Source organism: Leptonychotes weddellii, chromosome 7 (assembly GCF_054177405.1).
Source record: "Leptonychotes weddellii isolate Sample4059 chromosome 7, ASM5417740v2, whole genome shotgun sequence".
NCBI lineage: Eukaryota > Metazoa > Chordata > Mammalia > Carnivora > Phocidae > Leptonychotes > Leptonychotes weddellii.
In genome coordinates, this window is record NC_138375.1 from 30180883 (window position 1) to 30196811 (window position 15929).

Below are 15929 nucleotides of genomic sequence, written 5' to 3' on the forward strand. Positions count from 1 at the left end.
CAGAGACCACAACATATTTCTTTTGATTATATACGTGGTTCTTACTTCAGGTCTAAAAAAAAATGTAGTCTTTAAAATATGTCACTGCTATAGCAAGTAAGGGCTCTCTCAAGGGGGCTGGGGGAGATAGCCATTCATCCATGTAGTCAATCAACAAACATTTATCAAGTACCTAATACCTACTAGACTTTGCCTGGATTTGGGACCACAATGGGGAGCAAAATAAATCCAAACTGGACACTTGAAGAGTTTGTAGTCCAATGAGGCAGACAAGCATTAACAAAATATTACACAAATTAATAATTTAAATATCACTATGAAAAGTGCCCTGAAGAAGGTCAGGGAACTCCCTAACTGGGAGCATAATGAAGGTTGGGAGCCAATACAGGCTTCCTGAGGATAAGACATTTAAGTTAAGTCCTGAGGCTAAGCAGGCGTTAAAGGTAGCCATATGAGAAGGGGGAGAATATGCCAGTCACAGAGAAGGACAAACACAGAGGCCTGAGAGGATCTCAGTTTGCTCAGACCAAGCATGTGAATCATAAGTAGGCATATTTAGAATCTGCATGGTCATTAAGTACTCTTGCTTGTGAGTCTGCAATGCCTGCCTCCTCCCCAATCCCCCTAAGTCCTGGGAACCTTATCCAACCACCACAGCTGCTTAGATGCCTTTCTCCTCTAAAATATTTATTGCGTCCTTCACTAAGTGCTAAGTACTTACTGCCTTAAACTACTTTTTAAAATTATCTTACTTGTATTAGTCTGCTTGGCCATGACAACAAAATACCATAGACTGGGTGGCTTAAAGAACAAAAATTTATTCCTCACAGTTCTGGAGGCTGGGAAGTCCAAGGTCAAGGTGCTGTCAAGGTAGGTTTCATTTAGAGGTCTCTTCTTTAGGCTTGTAGGCAGCTGCCATCTTGCTGTGTGCTTATTCGACCTCTTCTTTGAGGGCACAAGGGAAAGCGAGTGGGCGCAAGAAAGCTCTCTGATATCTCTTCTTATAAGGGCACGAATCCCACCAGGAGGGCTTCACCTTCATGACCTCATCTAATGCTAATTATCTCCCAAAGGCCCCATCTCAAAATACTAGCACATTGGGGGTTAGGGACTTCAACATATGGATTTGGAGGGGACATAAACATTCAGTCCATAACACTCCTCTATGCAAATATATCTTACTTCTACAACTAGACCATGAGTACAAGAGTTTCGTGAACTTCTCCTACATATCCCTAAATCCCCAAAGCCTCTAGTACATATCAAATGCCCATAGTTTACTGATTGCTGATGAATTATTTCTGCCTCTATTCAATTAATCAAACACGTAGGACCAATTAAATACACTGAGTCTTACTTAAGTAACTCATGTGAGGGTAACTAGATGTCATATGATTCAATATTTGACTAAAAACATAAACTTTTTTCTTTTGGCTTCTTCAGTGTATGTGCGTGTGTGTCCACATGTGTGTGTGTGTATGTGTTGGGGAGTATATTTTTTTTCCTAACTGATTTTTTAACTGCTTGTTACTAGCGTGTTCTATTTCTGGCTGAAATATTTATTTCCATACCTAGTTGGGATTAAAATAATCAAGAAAAATAACTACAACACTAATGAATGCTGAAGACATAATTAGAAACAAAACAAAGGTAGAAAACAGGAATGTGTAACACAATTCCAACTTTGCAATCTATCTATATCTATATCCATAATCTGTATCTATCTCTACCTATTATCTATCTATCTAAATCAGGGTCAGTAGAGCAGAATGGTTAAGAATGAGACTCAAACTAGAATGTCTGAATTTGAATCTGAACTCCACAATTCACTAGATATTTGACTCTAGACAAATTACTTAACCCCTCTCGGTTTGTTGTTTTTTTTGGGTGGGGTTAAACTTTTCAAGTTTTTATTTAAATTCTAGTTAGTTAACATATAGTGTAATATTGGTTTCAGGAATAGAATTTTGTGATTCATCACTTACATATAACACCCAGTGCTCATCACAGCAAGTACCTTCCTTAATCCCCATCACTCATTTAACCCATCCCCTCTAACCACCTCCCTCCATCAACCTTAATTTGTCCTCTATCATTAAGAGTCTCTTATGGTTTGCTTCCCTCTTTTTTTCCTCCCTTCCCCTATGTTCATCTGTTTTGTTTCTTAAATTCTACAAATGAGTGAAATCATATGGTATTTGTCTTTCTCTGACTTACTTCACTTGGCATAATACACTGTAGCTCCGTCTACATCATTGCAAATGGCAAGATTTTATTCTTTTTGATGGCTGAGTAATATTCCATTGTGTGTGTGAGATCTTCTTTATCTATTCATCAATCAATGGACACCTGGACTCTTTCCATAATTTGGCTATTGTTGATAATGCTGCTATAAATATCAGGGTGCATGTATCTCTTTGAATTAGTATTTTTGTATCCTTTGGGTAAATACCTAGTACTGCAATTACTAGGTCATAGGGTAGTTCTATTTTTAACTTTTTGAGGAACCTCCATACTGTTTTCCAGAGTGGCTGTACCAGTTTGCATTCTTACCAACAGTAAAAGAGGGTTCCCCTTTCTCCACATCCTTAACAATATCTGTTGTTTCCTGTGTTGTTAATTTTAGCCATTCTGACAGGTGTGAGGTGGTATCTCATCATGGTTTTGATTTGTATTTCCCTGATGATGAGTGATGTTGAGCATCTTTTCATGTGGCTGTTAGCCATCTGTGTGTCTTCTCTGGGAAAATGTCTGTTCATGTCTTTTGTCCATTTCTTAACTGGATTATTTGTTTTTTGGGTGTTGAGTTTGATAAGTTCTTTATAGATTTTGGATACCAACCCTTTATCAGATATGTCATTTGCAAATATCTTCTTCCATTCTGTAGGTTGCCTTCTAGTTCTGTTGATTGTTTCCTTTACCGTGAAGAAGCTTTTAATCTTGATGAAGTCACAATAGTTCATTTTTGCTTTTGTTTCCCTCGTTCTGGAGACGTGTCTACTAAGAAGTTGCTACGGCTGAGATCAAAGAGGTTGCTGCCTGTGTTCTCCTCTAGAATTTTGATGGTTTCCTGTCTCACATTTACGTCTTTCATCTATTTTGAATTTATTTTTGTGTGTGGCTAAGAAAGTGGTCCAGTTTCATTCTTCTGCATGTCGTTGTCCAGTTTTCCCAACACCATTTGTTGAAGAGACTATCTTTTTTCCATATGTACATAATATGTACATATTACATAAGTACCTCATAAGATTGTTACGAGAATTTCTGAGTTAATAATTGTAAAGCACATAGAACAGTGCATGACACATTGAAATCTTTACACATGCCTTCATACATCAAATGAAAGAAACTGAAATACAACAAAATATAATAAAATAAAAATATGTCATAAAAGACAATGAATGGATATGGAAATATGTTGGTAGAGGTAATCTCTGATGATGAAGTTATTTGGTTAATACTTTTTTGGGGAGATGGAGGGGTCTGTATCTCCAAATTTTCTATAATAAACATATATTTTTGAAATAAAACCAAGAATAAAAATATAATATTTAAGTATACAATATATGTGTATATAGGTATACCTTTAATACACATATACATATATATATAATTGTTGCATTGTTTACATATCAATTTCTTTTTATGAAAAACTGGAATAATAATTATCTTACAAGGATGTTGTAGAAATTAAATAGGTGAGCTATGCAAAGGTCTCTGTTTACCCTTCTGGATATACTCCCACCCTTCTGTACCTTGACCTGTATGGACTACAGCAAGGGACTCCCTTGGCCTCTGACTCCAGGTTGTGTTTGGTCACTGTGGAGCCCTGATATAAGGTCGTAGGGAGAGGAGAATGAGGTAATGTATTTCCTGAACCTCTCCCATCAAGGTCACTTCACAGGCTGGCCCAATGCCCTCCAGCTGGGGGCAAGCTTGATTCCTACAGCATTGGATAGGCTTCTCTCATCTTTCATTCCAGGGGTAATGGCCCCATTCTTACTAGCCCATGGGGTGTTGTCCTATTCCTCTGTGAGTTCCCTACACCCTGCCCACACTTTTGTGAATGTCCTTTTATTAGACCCTCTATGATTTATTCTAATTGAGCTTGCCATCTGTGTCCTGCTGGGGACTCTAAAATATAAGACAGACATCATCTGACACAGGGTGACTGCTCAGTAATTGCGAGGTTGGGTATTACTGTAGAAGTAAGAAAACAGTGAAAAGGCTAAGTGCCTAAGGCTGGAGCCTAACAATCTGCCAGGAGTGCAAATTCCTTGTCCTTCTGGAATCTGATGCCTTGTTCTAGAGAATAGAGGGTATATATGTATATATATACATATGGTATACACACACACACACACACACACACACACACACACACAGTGTATAGAGTGCTTACTACATGCTGGGCAATAGCCTGAGTTGGCTGAGGACCCACCTATGAGGTACATAGTTTATGGATGAGAGAACAGTGGTTATAGGTAGTTAATTAACCAGGTTAATTAGGACTAAGTAGTATCTGAAGTGTCTGGCTCCAAAATGTAAGCTCTTAACACAAATTCAAGTGGCTCCCTGAGCCCAGGGCACACAAAGCCAGCAGGGGCTTCAGCCTTTGGGGGGAGGGGGTGCTTACAGCAACTTCCAAGAATTCTGGACAAGCCTGAACCTCATTAGCAGCAACTGACAAGGGCAATTCTGGTCTGGAAAGAGAGGGCCATGGAAAGAACGTATTATAGGCTAATTTTCTTTCCATCATTCAGGGTGATAGAGACAGTCCTTTGCTGGTGGAGAAGGCTGATAATTTTTTGTCATTCTCCAAGCCTCACTGGTCTTCCTTTCATAGCCTACATGGTGTATTTTATGCCTTTAAGTTAGCAGAACTTGAGCTCTTTGTCTGACCTAATCCCATCTATTGTTGATCTGCTTGTTTAATCATGATGCTGTGAACAAATAAACTATGCTCATTATTAACATGATTTGTTAACAATATACCAAGTCTTCCTCCCCACATGTTTTGGCCAAGCCTCCCTTTTAACATGCACTATAATCTCATGAACTCAATAGTTTCCAAATAAAGAGGCAAGTGCTATAACCATCAGAGAGGCAGCTGGTCTAGTGATTAGGAACACAAACTCTGGGACGCCTGGGTGGCTTAGTAGGTTAAACGCCTGCCTTCAGCTCAGGTCGTGATCCCAGGGTCCTGGGGTCGAATTCTGCACCGTGACCCTTGCTCAGTGGAGAGCCTGCTTCTCCCTCTGCCTGCTACTGCCCCTGCTTGTGCACGTGCTCTCTCTCTTTCTCTGACAAATAAATAAGTAAAATCTTAAAAAAAAAAAAAAAGAACACAAACTCTGAAGCTAGATTGCCTGAGTTTACATGCAATGCTATCACTTCACTACCTGTGCCTCTTTACTTACATGCAACAAGAGGATGACTGTAGCATGTGAGGATCGAAAAAGTGAATATATACAAAGTACTTACAACAGTCCATGACACATATGTGCACAAAAAACTACATTTGAGCAGGAACCAGAGCAAGTGCTTTTAAAACTTTGACGATGCAGGGAGGGAGGTGTCAGGAAGTAGGGGGCATGATCAGGTTAAATTAACTAACTTTCTTGCTTGTTTTAAAATAAATAGACATTGGGTATTAAGGAGGGTCCTTGTGACGAGCACTGGGTGTTATACGTAAGTGATGAATCACTAAATTCTACTCCTGAAGCTAATATTACACTGTATACTAACTAACTAGAATTTAAATTAAAAAAATATAGATCCTAAGAGGAATAGAATATCATGGCCTCTCAGTCAATTCATTCATCAAATATTTTTGAGCACCAAATATGTGCCAGGCAGTCTTTATTAAGCATTGGAGATACAGCAGTAAGCATAATAGGCAAGAGATGACATGGACATTATATTCTAGAGGTGGAAGATCAACAGTGACTATATAAATATCACACTGACCACAGTCAGTCAAGGTAATGTGCCAGTCCCTGGGATTAAGACATAAAGACTTACTTTACTGGGGATACCAGTCTCTTTAGGGAGCCTGGGCAGTTACATAAAACTGGCACTTTACTAAAGGCCAGTGAATGTTACTGATGAGTACTGTTGAGGGTAGAGGTGAAAAGCCTGAGAAGGAGGCCTGGATGCCATTCACTCACAAGGGCAGGACCCAGTGGGGCTACTTTGCCCCAAGGTGTGGGCCTCATGTGTATAGATTCAGAAGCTCAGTTTAGTTATGGTGTCCAAGGCTGATCAGAAAGTGGAGAACTGATTCCTAATAACCGTATTCACAAAAGAGAAATGGATAAATCAGTATATCAAAATATTTACAAGGGCATATTCTTTTTCTATGACAAAACCCAATTGAACCAGGGAAGGTAACCTTCTGCTAGGACTCAAGATACCTGAGGGGGTAAGAGAGGAAGAGAGGAACCTGAATTCATAATCAGATGTAGTTAGTGAGGTGGGATCAAAGAGAAATGAGTTAGACAGTCATAGGCCAAAGGAGTTAAATAGTCTCAGATGAGATTGCTGTAGCATGTGCTATTCCCTTCTCAAGCATGCTGTTTCCTGTGTCCATCACAATCAAGTCCTCTTTTCCTGGGCTGAGCTAGATATACGCCCTACTAATTTTAAGTCCTTCTTGTCTTTGTTCCATGCAGACCTCTCCTTTTTTATTAAAAGGCTCTTTCTTCAGTACCTTAGACTAAGCAGTTTTAGCCTGATCTTAAGTCTTTTTCCTTCCGGTTCTGCTGTGATCCTATTCTTCAGGATAATGTCTGCTAATGGCTAATACCACATCTTAGGTGATTTTATAAATTCAACATTCAGAAGGGACTCTTAGAATAGCATACCATGTACCCTCCTGTGGACTACCTATCACCAAAGGGTCGGAAGGAATTGCTGATAACACCCTGAGATGAATAGAGAATCTTGCATGTAAGAACACCACTTTGAGTAAAGGATGGAGGCAGGAAAGAGCATTTGAAGAACTAAGTGAAGCAAATTTCTAGCAGAGATGGGATCATAATGGGAACATGACTCAGAATAAAAGAGATGGATAGGACTATAATATGGAAGGCCTTAAACTCCAAGCCAAGAGTTAGGAATATATTATATAAGCAGAAGGGGGACTACTGAATATTGTTGAACAGGAAGGTGACATATACAAAGATGAGTCCTTGAAAAATTAATTTGGCAATAATGCATAGGGAAAAGTAGAGAGGTGGATTTGGAAGAAAGAAGAGGTGGCAGTAAGTCATTCTTTGGGCTAGGACAAAGGAGAGGACAGTATATCAAACCTTGAGTCCATTCTTAAGTCCTAGAAAGTTGGCCATTGATCAAAATGAGCCAGTCTTCCTTTCATCTCATTCTCAACTGTCTTTCCATAAAACCTGTTTCCCGGCTCCTTCCAAAAGCACCCAAACACACACTAATTCTTTTCCTTCCAGGCAATTTTATGTGGAGTAGACCAAGGTGCCTGGGGAAAAAGGGCTCAGGAGGCTGAATGAAGAATCTGGAAACAGCGAGGAGTTCTGAATACTTTCAGCTAAACTAGCATACTAGAGCTAATCAGCATCAGGGCACAAGGCACAGTTGGGAATGTTAGCTCAGTCATCAAAGTGAGGATACTATTACTTTCTGCATCAGTACAATAAGAGAGTTGAGCTAAAAGGCCTGTAAATCCACTTCTAGTGTCTATATTCTAGAGTCTAGATTCCCTTTATTTTAGGAATTCAGGTCAGTCCACACCAGCATACAAACTGAGGTCAGGAACAGACATTCATTTATCAGGATGAGAAGAAGCCAGCAATACAAAGAGCAGGGGAAAAGATTTCTTGGCAGAAAGAATAGCATCTCTTAAAGGCTAAAAGGAAAACATGCTGGCAAGGAGAAAGACAAATGAGGAGGAAGAGTTAATAATGGTTTATATTTACTAGACACTGTCCACATGCTATATTCTAATTGTTTATATGTATTAGCTCTTTTAGACCTCAAAATTTTCCTATAAGGCAGGTGATATTATCATTCTCAGTTTACAGAAGAAGAAACAGAAGCAGAGAAGTTAAGTTCTTCACCCGTGGTCATAAAGATAGTGGTGGTGGAGCTGGGATTGGCTCCCTGGAAGTCTGGTCTCCTACCCCACTCTTAACCGCAGTGCTTGAAGTATTTACGGAACTGGACGATGGTAGTGTGGCTGGAGTACACGGAGCCAGAAGAATGGCCCAAGGTAAAGTTGGAGAGGTAGGTAGGGGCCAACTCATGAAAAATCTATGATAAATAACTTGATTTAATTCAATGTGTAGTGGGAAGTACTGAGGAGTTCTGAGTAGGAGAGTGACGTGGTACAATTTACTTTCTAAAAGATCCCTCCGATTGCTGGGTATAGATGGCCTTGGATTAACAGTGTGATCATCACCTGGGAGCTCATTAGAGATGCAGAACCACAGGCTCCAACCCAGGCATATTGAATCACAATCTTCCTTTTAGGAAATCTCCTGCATAAGTGTATACACATTAAAAAACTGAGAAGCATAGGCTTAGAGATTCCACTTCATAATGGTTGGAGAGTGGAGAAGCCTGTAAATGAGACTGGAGAGGTGTGGCCATTAAGGAAAGAGAAGGATTGGGAATGAGTAGGGGCACAGAAACCAAAAGAGGAAAATATTTCAAGAGGAAAAGAGTTATGAGTTGCATTGATGTTACATCAACGGCAAATAAGCTAGACAAGGATCAAGTGGATTTGGCAACAGGAAGGTCTTGGTGACTGAGAAAGAATAGGTCCAATGGATGGTGGTGATGAAATTAGAAATTTGACTGTAATCTTGGACAAAGCCGAACAGGCCTCTGCAAATCAAAGTCAGGGATGCATAAGGCTTGAGCCAAAAAGATGTATTAAGGTCAGAGGGAGCAGGGGTTTGAGGAGGAAAGAGAGAAACTCATCATGTCAGGGTCAAGATTTGGAAGAGAAGTCAGAAAAACAACCCCCCCCCATCCATGAAAAGATCATTTAAGGTTCTTAAACACCTGTTGCTCTGTCTACCTCTCATACATGGCAATGTCAAGCAGACCCACTCTTCAGGTAGGGTCCAGGTCAGAAAGTCACAATCAACATGGGAATGATCCAAAAAAGTTATTTATTCAGCTACTACATTCCAGGCATTGGTCTAGATGCTGGGGCTACAACAGTGAAAAGACAGACTTATTTGGTTCCGGCCTTTGTGGTCTTATGATGGGGGTGGAGAGAGGAAACGGGGATGTCCAGCGAAGGAGAGCAGAAAACATGCAAATCAATACACAAAACGATGTCAAGTAACAGTACCATAAATCAAACTAGACCAGGGTAATGATATAGATAGGAATAACAGGGCCTGGTGTTTTCGACAAAATAATCTGAGAAGACCCCCCTGGGGTGGTGACATATGAACATTTAAAGAGAGATATAGGATAAATAGCAACCAGATTTATTTTAAAACACTGTATTTAGGACCTATATAGATTGTTCTGGAAATGTTGGGAATTCTGGAAAATGTTCAGCAAGCCTTCAGGTGGGGAAGTGTCTTCCAAATTGATAATTACCTCTAATAAATAATAAGGACCAGGCCTCTAAGAAATTGCAGCAAGCCCAGTGGGACAATGGCTTGGGGCTCTTTCTATGAATGTCTGGGGCAGGGTGAGACCAGTGAATCTGTGAGGCCCAGGCAGGATAAAGGCGCCAAGCTATCAATCATTTCAGTCTAGACAGTGCTGAGTTGTAGGGCGTGGGGAGGCTGCAGGCTCCGGGTTATTCCTGCTCTCATAAACCTGTTTTTTCTTCTTCCCCTATAATACATTTCCTCCTAGCTGGTTCCCAGGACCACAGCCCTGCTCCAGTTCTGTGCTAGTAATTCTCTCAGCAATGGCTTCCTCAGTGCACCACCAACCCCACCAAAGAACTTATGAGGCTGAAGACAGGCATGATCCAGCTTCTGATAAAAGGACAGTCTTCTTTATATCTGTTGCTCCACTGCAAAAGTTCTTCCACCTGAAGACTCAGACCTAAATATATAAAAGCTTCCACTTAGTGGACGCTGAAAATTTCTTCATGGAATGTCTTTCCATGGATAATTTTGAGCATACCTGAAAACTGTTTCAGAAGCTAGAATTCTAAGTCAGTTGTTTCCTTCCCATTAGGCCCCAGTGTGATTCTATTATAAGAAAATGTAGTCCCATTTTGTGGATGTTGAAAGCCAGTAAGGGAGTTGGGTTCTCTAAATTATATACCTCTATTTGGGTTTTTGAAAGCCATTCCTTTCCCGGATTATGCCTAATTTTGAACAGGTGGACTTTTTTTATTCAGTTCATTGTAACACTATTCCCAAATTGGCTAATAGAGCCCTTGATGCCTTTCTTAGATGTAACTGGCATAAATGTCTGCCTTAATAAAGCTGAATATCTAGAGGTGGGTTTTTTTCTCCCTTGAAAAATGCCATGTCTATGCTGAGTGCCACACATTTACTCCAAATTTCCTATTTCAGCCAGCAGAGATTTGTCACAATGTGACATGCTGTACATTTTCTTATAGCTTATCAAGACTATCTGGAAGATATATTACTTCAATTAGGTGTGTCAAACCATCTGCCACAGAAAATTCAAAATGCCCTCTCTGCCACCTGATGGAACACAGCTGATTTATTCAGAAGGTAGCTGGAAAGTTGGCAAAGGCTCAGTGCTTCATGGAGGGAAGAGGTGCTGTCACGAGACACAAAAACGAAAACCTCACTCATTAGAAAAAAGGAATGCCTGCTGAAGGCAAAGTGGAAGGAAACATAACAGATGCCCTTATTAAATTAGTTCAGTTTATAGTAGATTGAAGATCCCAGGTTGACTTAATATGAATGAGTCTTGACATAATCCTTGGAAGTCGATCAGTTATTCTGCAGCTGCTTTGCCACACCACCTGCATATTTTGTGTGCAGATGATGTGCAGCTCCTAGAAACCTCCTCATAAAGGCTGACGTGCAAGTTGCCCCATATGTACAATTTACAATCCTTTGTATATTTGGACTGGGGGTAGAGAGGAATATGATGGAAATGTGGCATGTCATTAATTGCTCTGGATTTCTTTCCTGCCTGAAAGATTATCAAGAAATGGGAAAGTAAACATTGAATGTTTTATTTTAGAGAATCAGCAGTGAAGTATAAGCAGCATTAACGTGGTCCCAAGAGGAAAATGGGGGCCTTATGTATTTCTCCTAACAGGAATGCTCCGAATCATACTTTATCACCAAACCTGACTCTTTTTCATAAACAATGTGGAGTGGATCTTACCCAGGCTTGTGGTTCTTCCTCCCTGCCCCCTGTCAGCTAACTGAAACCCTTTATCCTGAAACCCTTAAACACAGAATTTTTCAATCTCAGCACTACTGATATCTTGTACCTGATAATTCTTTGTTGCATGTTTTTATGTGGGAGGAGGAGGTGTCTTGTGTATTGTAGGATATTTAGCCACATTTTTGGCCTCTACCTACCAGATGTCTGCAATACCTCCCTAGTCATGACAATCAAAAATGTCTCCAGACATTTTTTTTAAGATTTTATTGATTAATTAATTAATTTAAGAAAGAGAGAGAATGCATGGGGGCAGAAGCAGAGGGAGGGACAAGCAAACTCTGCACTGAGCACAGAGCCCCACACGGGGCTCGATCTCACGACCCTGAGATCATGACCTGAGCCAAAATCAAGAGTCAGACACTTAACCAACTGAGCCATCTGGCACCCCTGTCTCCAGACATTACTAAGTGTCCCCTAGAGTGAGAGGGGTAAATCATCCTTGGTTAAGAACCACTCCATTAATAGTTTTGGGGAGTAGAGATGCCAGAGTTCCCCATGGCAAGTCATATGACAATTTGCAACCAATTGCAGATCACAGGAAGATGGTAGCTGTTTCAATTACTAAGGAGTACCCATTGTTTCTTCATGTGGATAATGGAACTACCAATGAGACCAAATTCTTGGCATAGGTGATCTGTGGATATAACACTATTAAAATCCTGTTCCCTAGCAGTCATGAGAGAGATAAATATGCCATTTTCATGATCTGGAGTAAACTGTCCAAGGTCATGAGATATCTTGTGGGTCTCCCAAGGAAACCAAGGCAGGGCAGATCAAGAACTCATAACCTTCATTTCTCATTGTCTAGTTAACCACAACAAAAGCAAAGCACTATTCATCAAGACAAGAAGCAGTCATAGTTCAGACTTCAATTATGTCTCCTGTGTGAGTGTCAGGAAGCAGCATGATGGGCTTCCCATAAACCCATGAAGGATGTGGGCTGAAATACTATCACACTCAGGATAAGAAGAAGTTCACACGGCCAAATGATAATGGCCAAATGATATTGTAAACTGACATGTGAAAAATGCTTTATGCTTTAAATCAAGAAATAAATGGTAAAGAATTTGGGATTGATTTTTTACAATCTCTCTCTCTCTCTCTCTCTCTCTCTCTCACACACACACACACAGTTGCTTATTTTAACCTAAAATTTGGATTCTACTTTATTCAATAAAGAATATGTCCCTAAATCACTGGTGTTCATTACGTAGAAGTTATCCTTTTACAATTATTCATAAAATTGATTTAAAACACTTTAAGGACTAAAATACATACATACAGACATACATAAAACCTTTTCTAAATTTTGCTCTTTATGAAGTTCAAGACATATTTTTCCAATGTAGAGGGATCCCCTTCTTACATGCCTGTTGGAGCTTAATTTTTATAACACTGTTCATATAGCACTTAGCACTTGCCCGCATATCTCAAGTAATCATTACAAATACAACTGTCCTCATTTGACAATTGAGAAGACTGACACTGAAGTTTTCTTCAACATCATCTGGGGAGGAAAGGAGTGTGGAAGATTAAACACTGCTCCTCTGGTTTCGTTAAATACAGCTTTAACCACTTGCATTTGTTGGGATACAAAAGAGACACACTAGCTGCTAAAATGTTATAAACTTAGATGTTTGCATCTGAATGGTGGACGATAAAATGTTTAAAGAAGAAATGGTAACAAATTCGAATATGATATTCTAGACTGGCTCTTTGAGAAGGCAAAATGCTTGGTGGATCAGAGTCTTCAAGTATAGCAGTATTAGCCGGCAGGTATAATTCTAAGGGGATATAGACTCTAGGCATATCCCACACATGTCTTCCTCTTCCTCCTTCCTCCATGAATTTACTCAAGTTAAATCACAGTAACATGAACACCAAGGGTAGCCCTACAGTTAAAGGAAAATCATAAAGAGACAAAAGAAGATATGTTACATGACTAGAGAAGGAAGCAGTCTCCATTATTGTTATCTTGGAGATGGTAAGAGGCTGTATAGGTAATTGATACCCATCACCTCTAGGTCTTTCTTTAGTGCTAATTCACAGCTACCTTGTCTTTTATCTCAAGCCAACTGCCTTTTCAGGTCATGGTCTTTTTAACTGAAAGTGTGGGCCAGCACCCACACATCACCCTAGCTTCCTCCCAACCACTGGATCTATGGTAAGTGTTCTTACCTTGGAATAGTACTGACAGAGGGAGTAAAAAATTAAAAATTGCTTCCTAGTTCAGTGCTTAGGGGAGAATAAGCAATAAGAGTTTCATGGTGTCATACTCTCCTCTTAGGAACTAATTTATTCTAAGATACGTTTTCATGTTCAATGGCTTATAGGAAAATTGAGGGTCATAATATAAGCCAGCCTCCCTAAGGTGATATGAATAGCTCATAACAAAACAATTTTGACTCAGTCAATGTTCAGCACATAGTCATAAAGAATAGAGCCCAGGTGATGGGCACTGTATAAACCTGAAACAGAATAGATTTAGGAATTAAAGCATTCAGAGCTTGTCAGCTGCTCCCCATGTATTAACGTGTGTTCCTGCCAAATAGTGTTGTCCATGCTTGTTGTCCTTTTGCAGTCGCTATGCACCAATTATCTCTGCACATTTATCCTCATTATCTCTAATTATAATAATGAGAATCTAAATTTTTGTGGAGCCTTAAGTTACTTTCTGATACCAAGGGAGGAACATTAACTCTTTCAAGTCTTTAGGGTATCATTAAAGCCACAGAAACAATAGCACGCTGAATGACACCTACTGGCCAGAAAAAATAATCTACCTCTTTCAGTGTTTAGCAGAAAACCCTGGAGCTCAGTGCAGGTGACAACACAAAATAGTGATATAAATAGTGATCCTAATCTGTGCATTGAGTTACAGTGAAAACTAGTCTTGGGGCACCTGGCTGGCTCAGCTGGTAGAGCGTGCAACTCTTGATCTCAGGGTTGTGAGTTCGAGCCTCACATTGGGTGTAGAGATTACTTAAAAATTTTTTAAAAAATAGTCTTGTTATCTGTGGTCCTCTCCTTGGGTGCAGCTAAGATTTTAATTTTTTCTGAAGAGTTCTGGCAGCACAGTCATAGTCAAGCTGGAACTCTGGTTCTTTGGTACTTAATTCAATGGCTCTTGCTAAATAATAAAGGCATAAGCCTTGTAAGTCAGAGTCTCTTGAATCTGATAACTCCAGAAAACACATTTTATTTTATTTTTTTTTAAGATTTTATTTATTTATTTGACAGAGAGAGACACAGCGAGAGAGGGAACACAACCAGGGGGAGTGGGAGAGGGGAAAGCAGGCTCCCTGCTCCCTGTGGGACTCGATCCCAGGACCCTGAGATCATGACCTGAGCTGAAGGCAGACGCTTAATGACTGAGCCACCCAGGTGCCCCCAGAAAACACATTTTAAAGAACTCCAAGGCCTTTAAGAAGCCTGCCTTGAGAAGTAAGTTCTCTAGCATTTACAGATTAGAGACTATAGAAAGTTGTTATATCATGGGTCTAGGAACCAGCTTCTCAGTGAAAAGTTATTAAACAAATAGTCAAAACAACACCCCTGTCCTTCCAACAGGATCTCTGCCTTTTTCTAACCTATCTGACTTCTTTCTCAGTGCTGTGGGAATTCCAGTGTCTACATAAACCCACTGGTATCATGGAATATTTGTGGTTCAAAGCATATTTCATTATGCCCAATCCTTTCAACATAGCAGATGGCATTCTAATTTGTCTAGAAGACCATTTTAGAGACTATGTATTTGCTCAGTAAAGTGATTTTGATTTAGACCCTGATATTTTGGCATATACACCATTCCTACACTGAATATTTATCAGTGACCCATTCCCACTCCTGTCCTAAAAAGGGACATGTGCTCATTTTCTTCCAAACTTGATGCTTATGTACTAACTGATTAAACACAAATAACAGAATGGGAATTTTCAAATTTTTAATTCAGTTTCTGACGATACTTTTAATATAAATATAAATAGATAAATATAATGTGAGAGTTTCTTCAACACAAATAGTGTCCTTCTCATGTAGGTTAGTGGATATTTTTTATACTATTAGTGCAGTTTAAACTTGTATTTCTTCTGAGACTACCTCACATTTCAAATCAAGACACTCACCTATCATATGTACATAGAATAATTTCCATAGCAACACTCTTTCTCTTTAAATTTTTAGTATTGTCATTTTTAAGTAGTAATTATCTGGTTGTTTGGTTGCAAAAATCACAGACCAAAAAAAATGGAATTCATTAAAAATGTGCAAAACATTGTGGTCTGATGTCTTTGAAAATAAAAGAATATACAATAAAAGTCCAGTTTTTCATTATCATGTAGCTTTGTGCTATTCTTTTCCACAGCTTTAACCTCTGTCCTATTGCCAAAAAAAACAACCCCAAAACAACACAGAACAAAACCAGGAGCCAGACGTAACAAATACTTTTAAAAGCTGAGCCTATCATCGAGGGAGTTAGCTTCCATTCCTTTTATCTTACCTTATTGTAACAGCTGAAATGGGGCTCTGGAGAGCTTTCCTGAAAC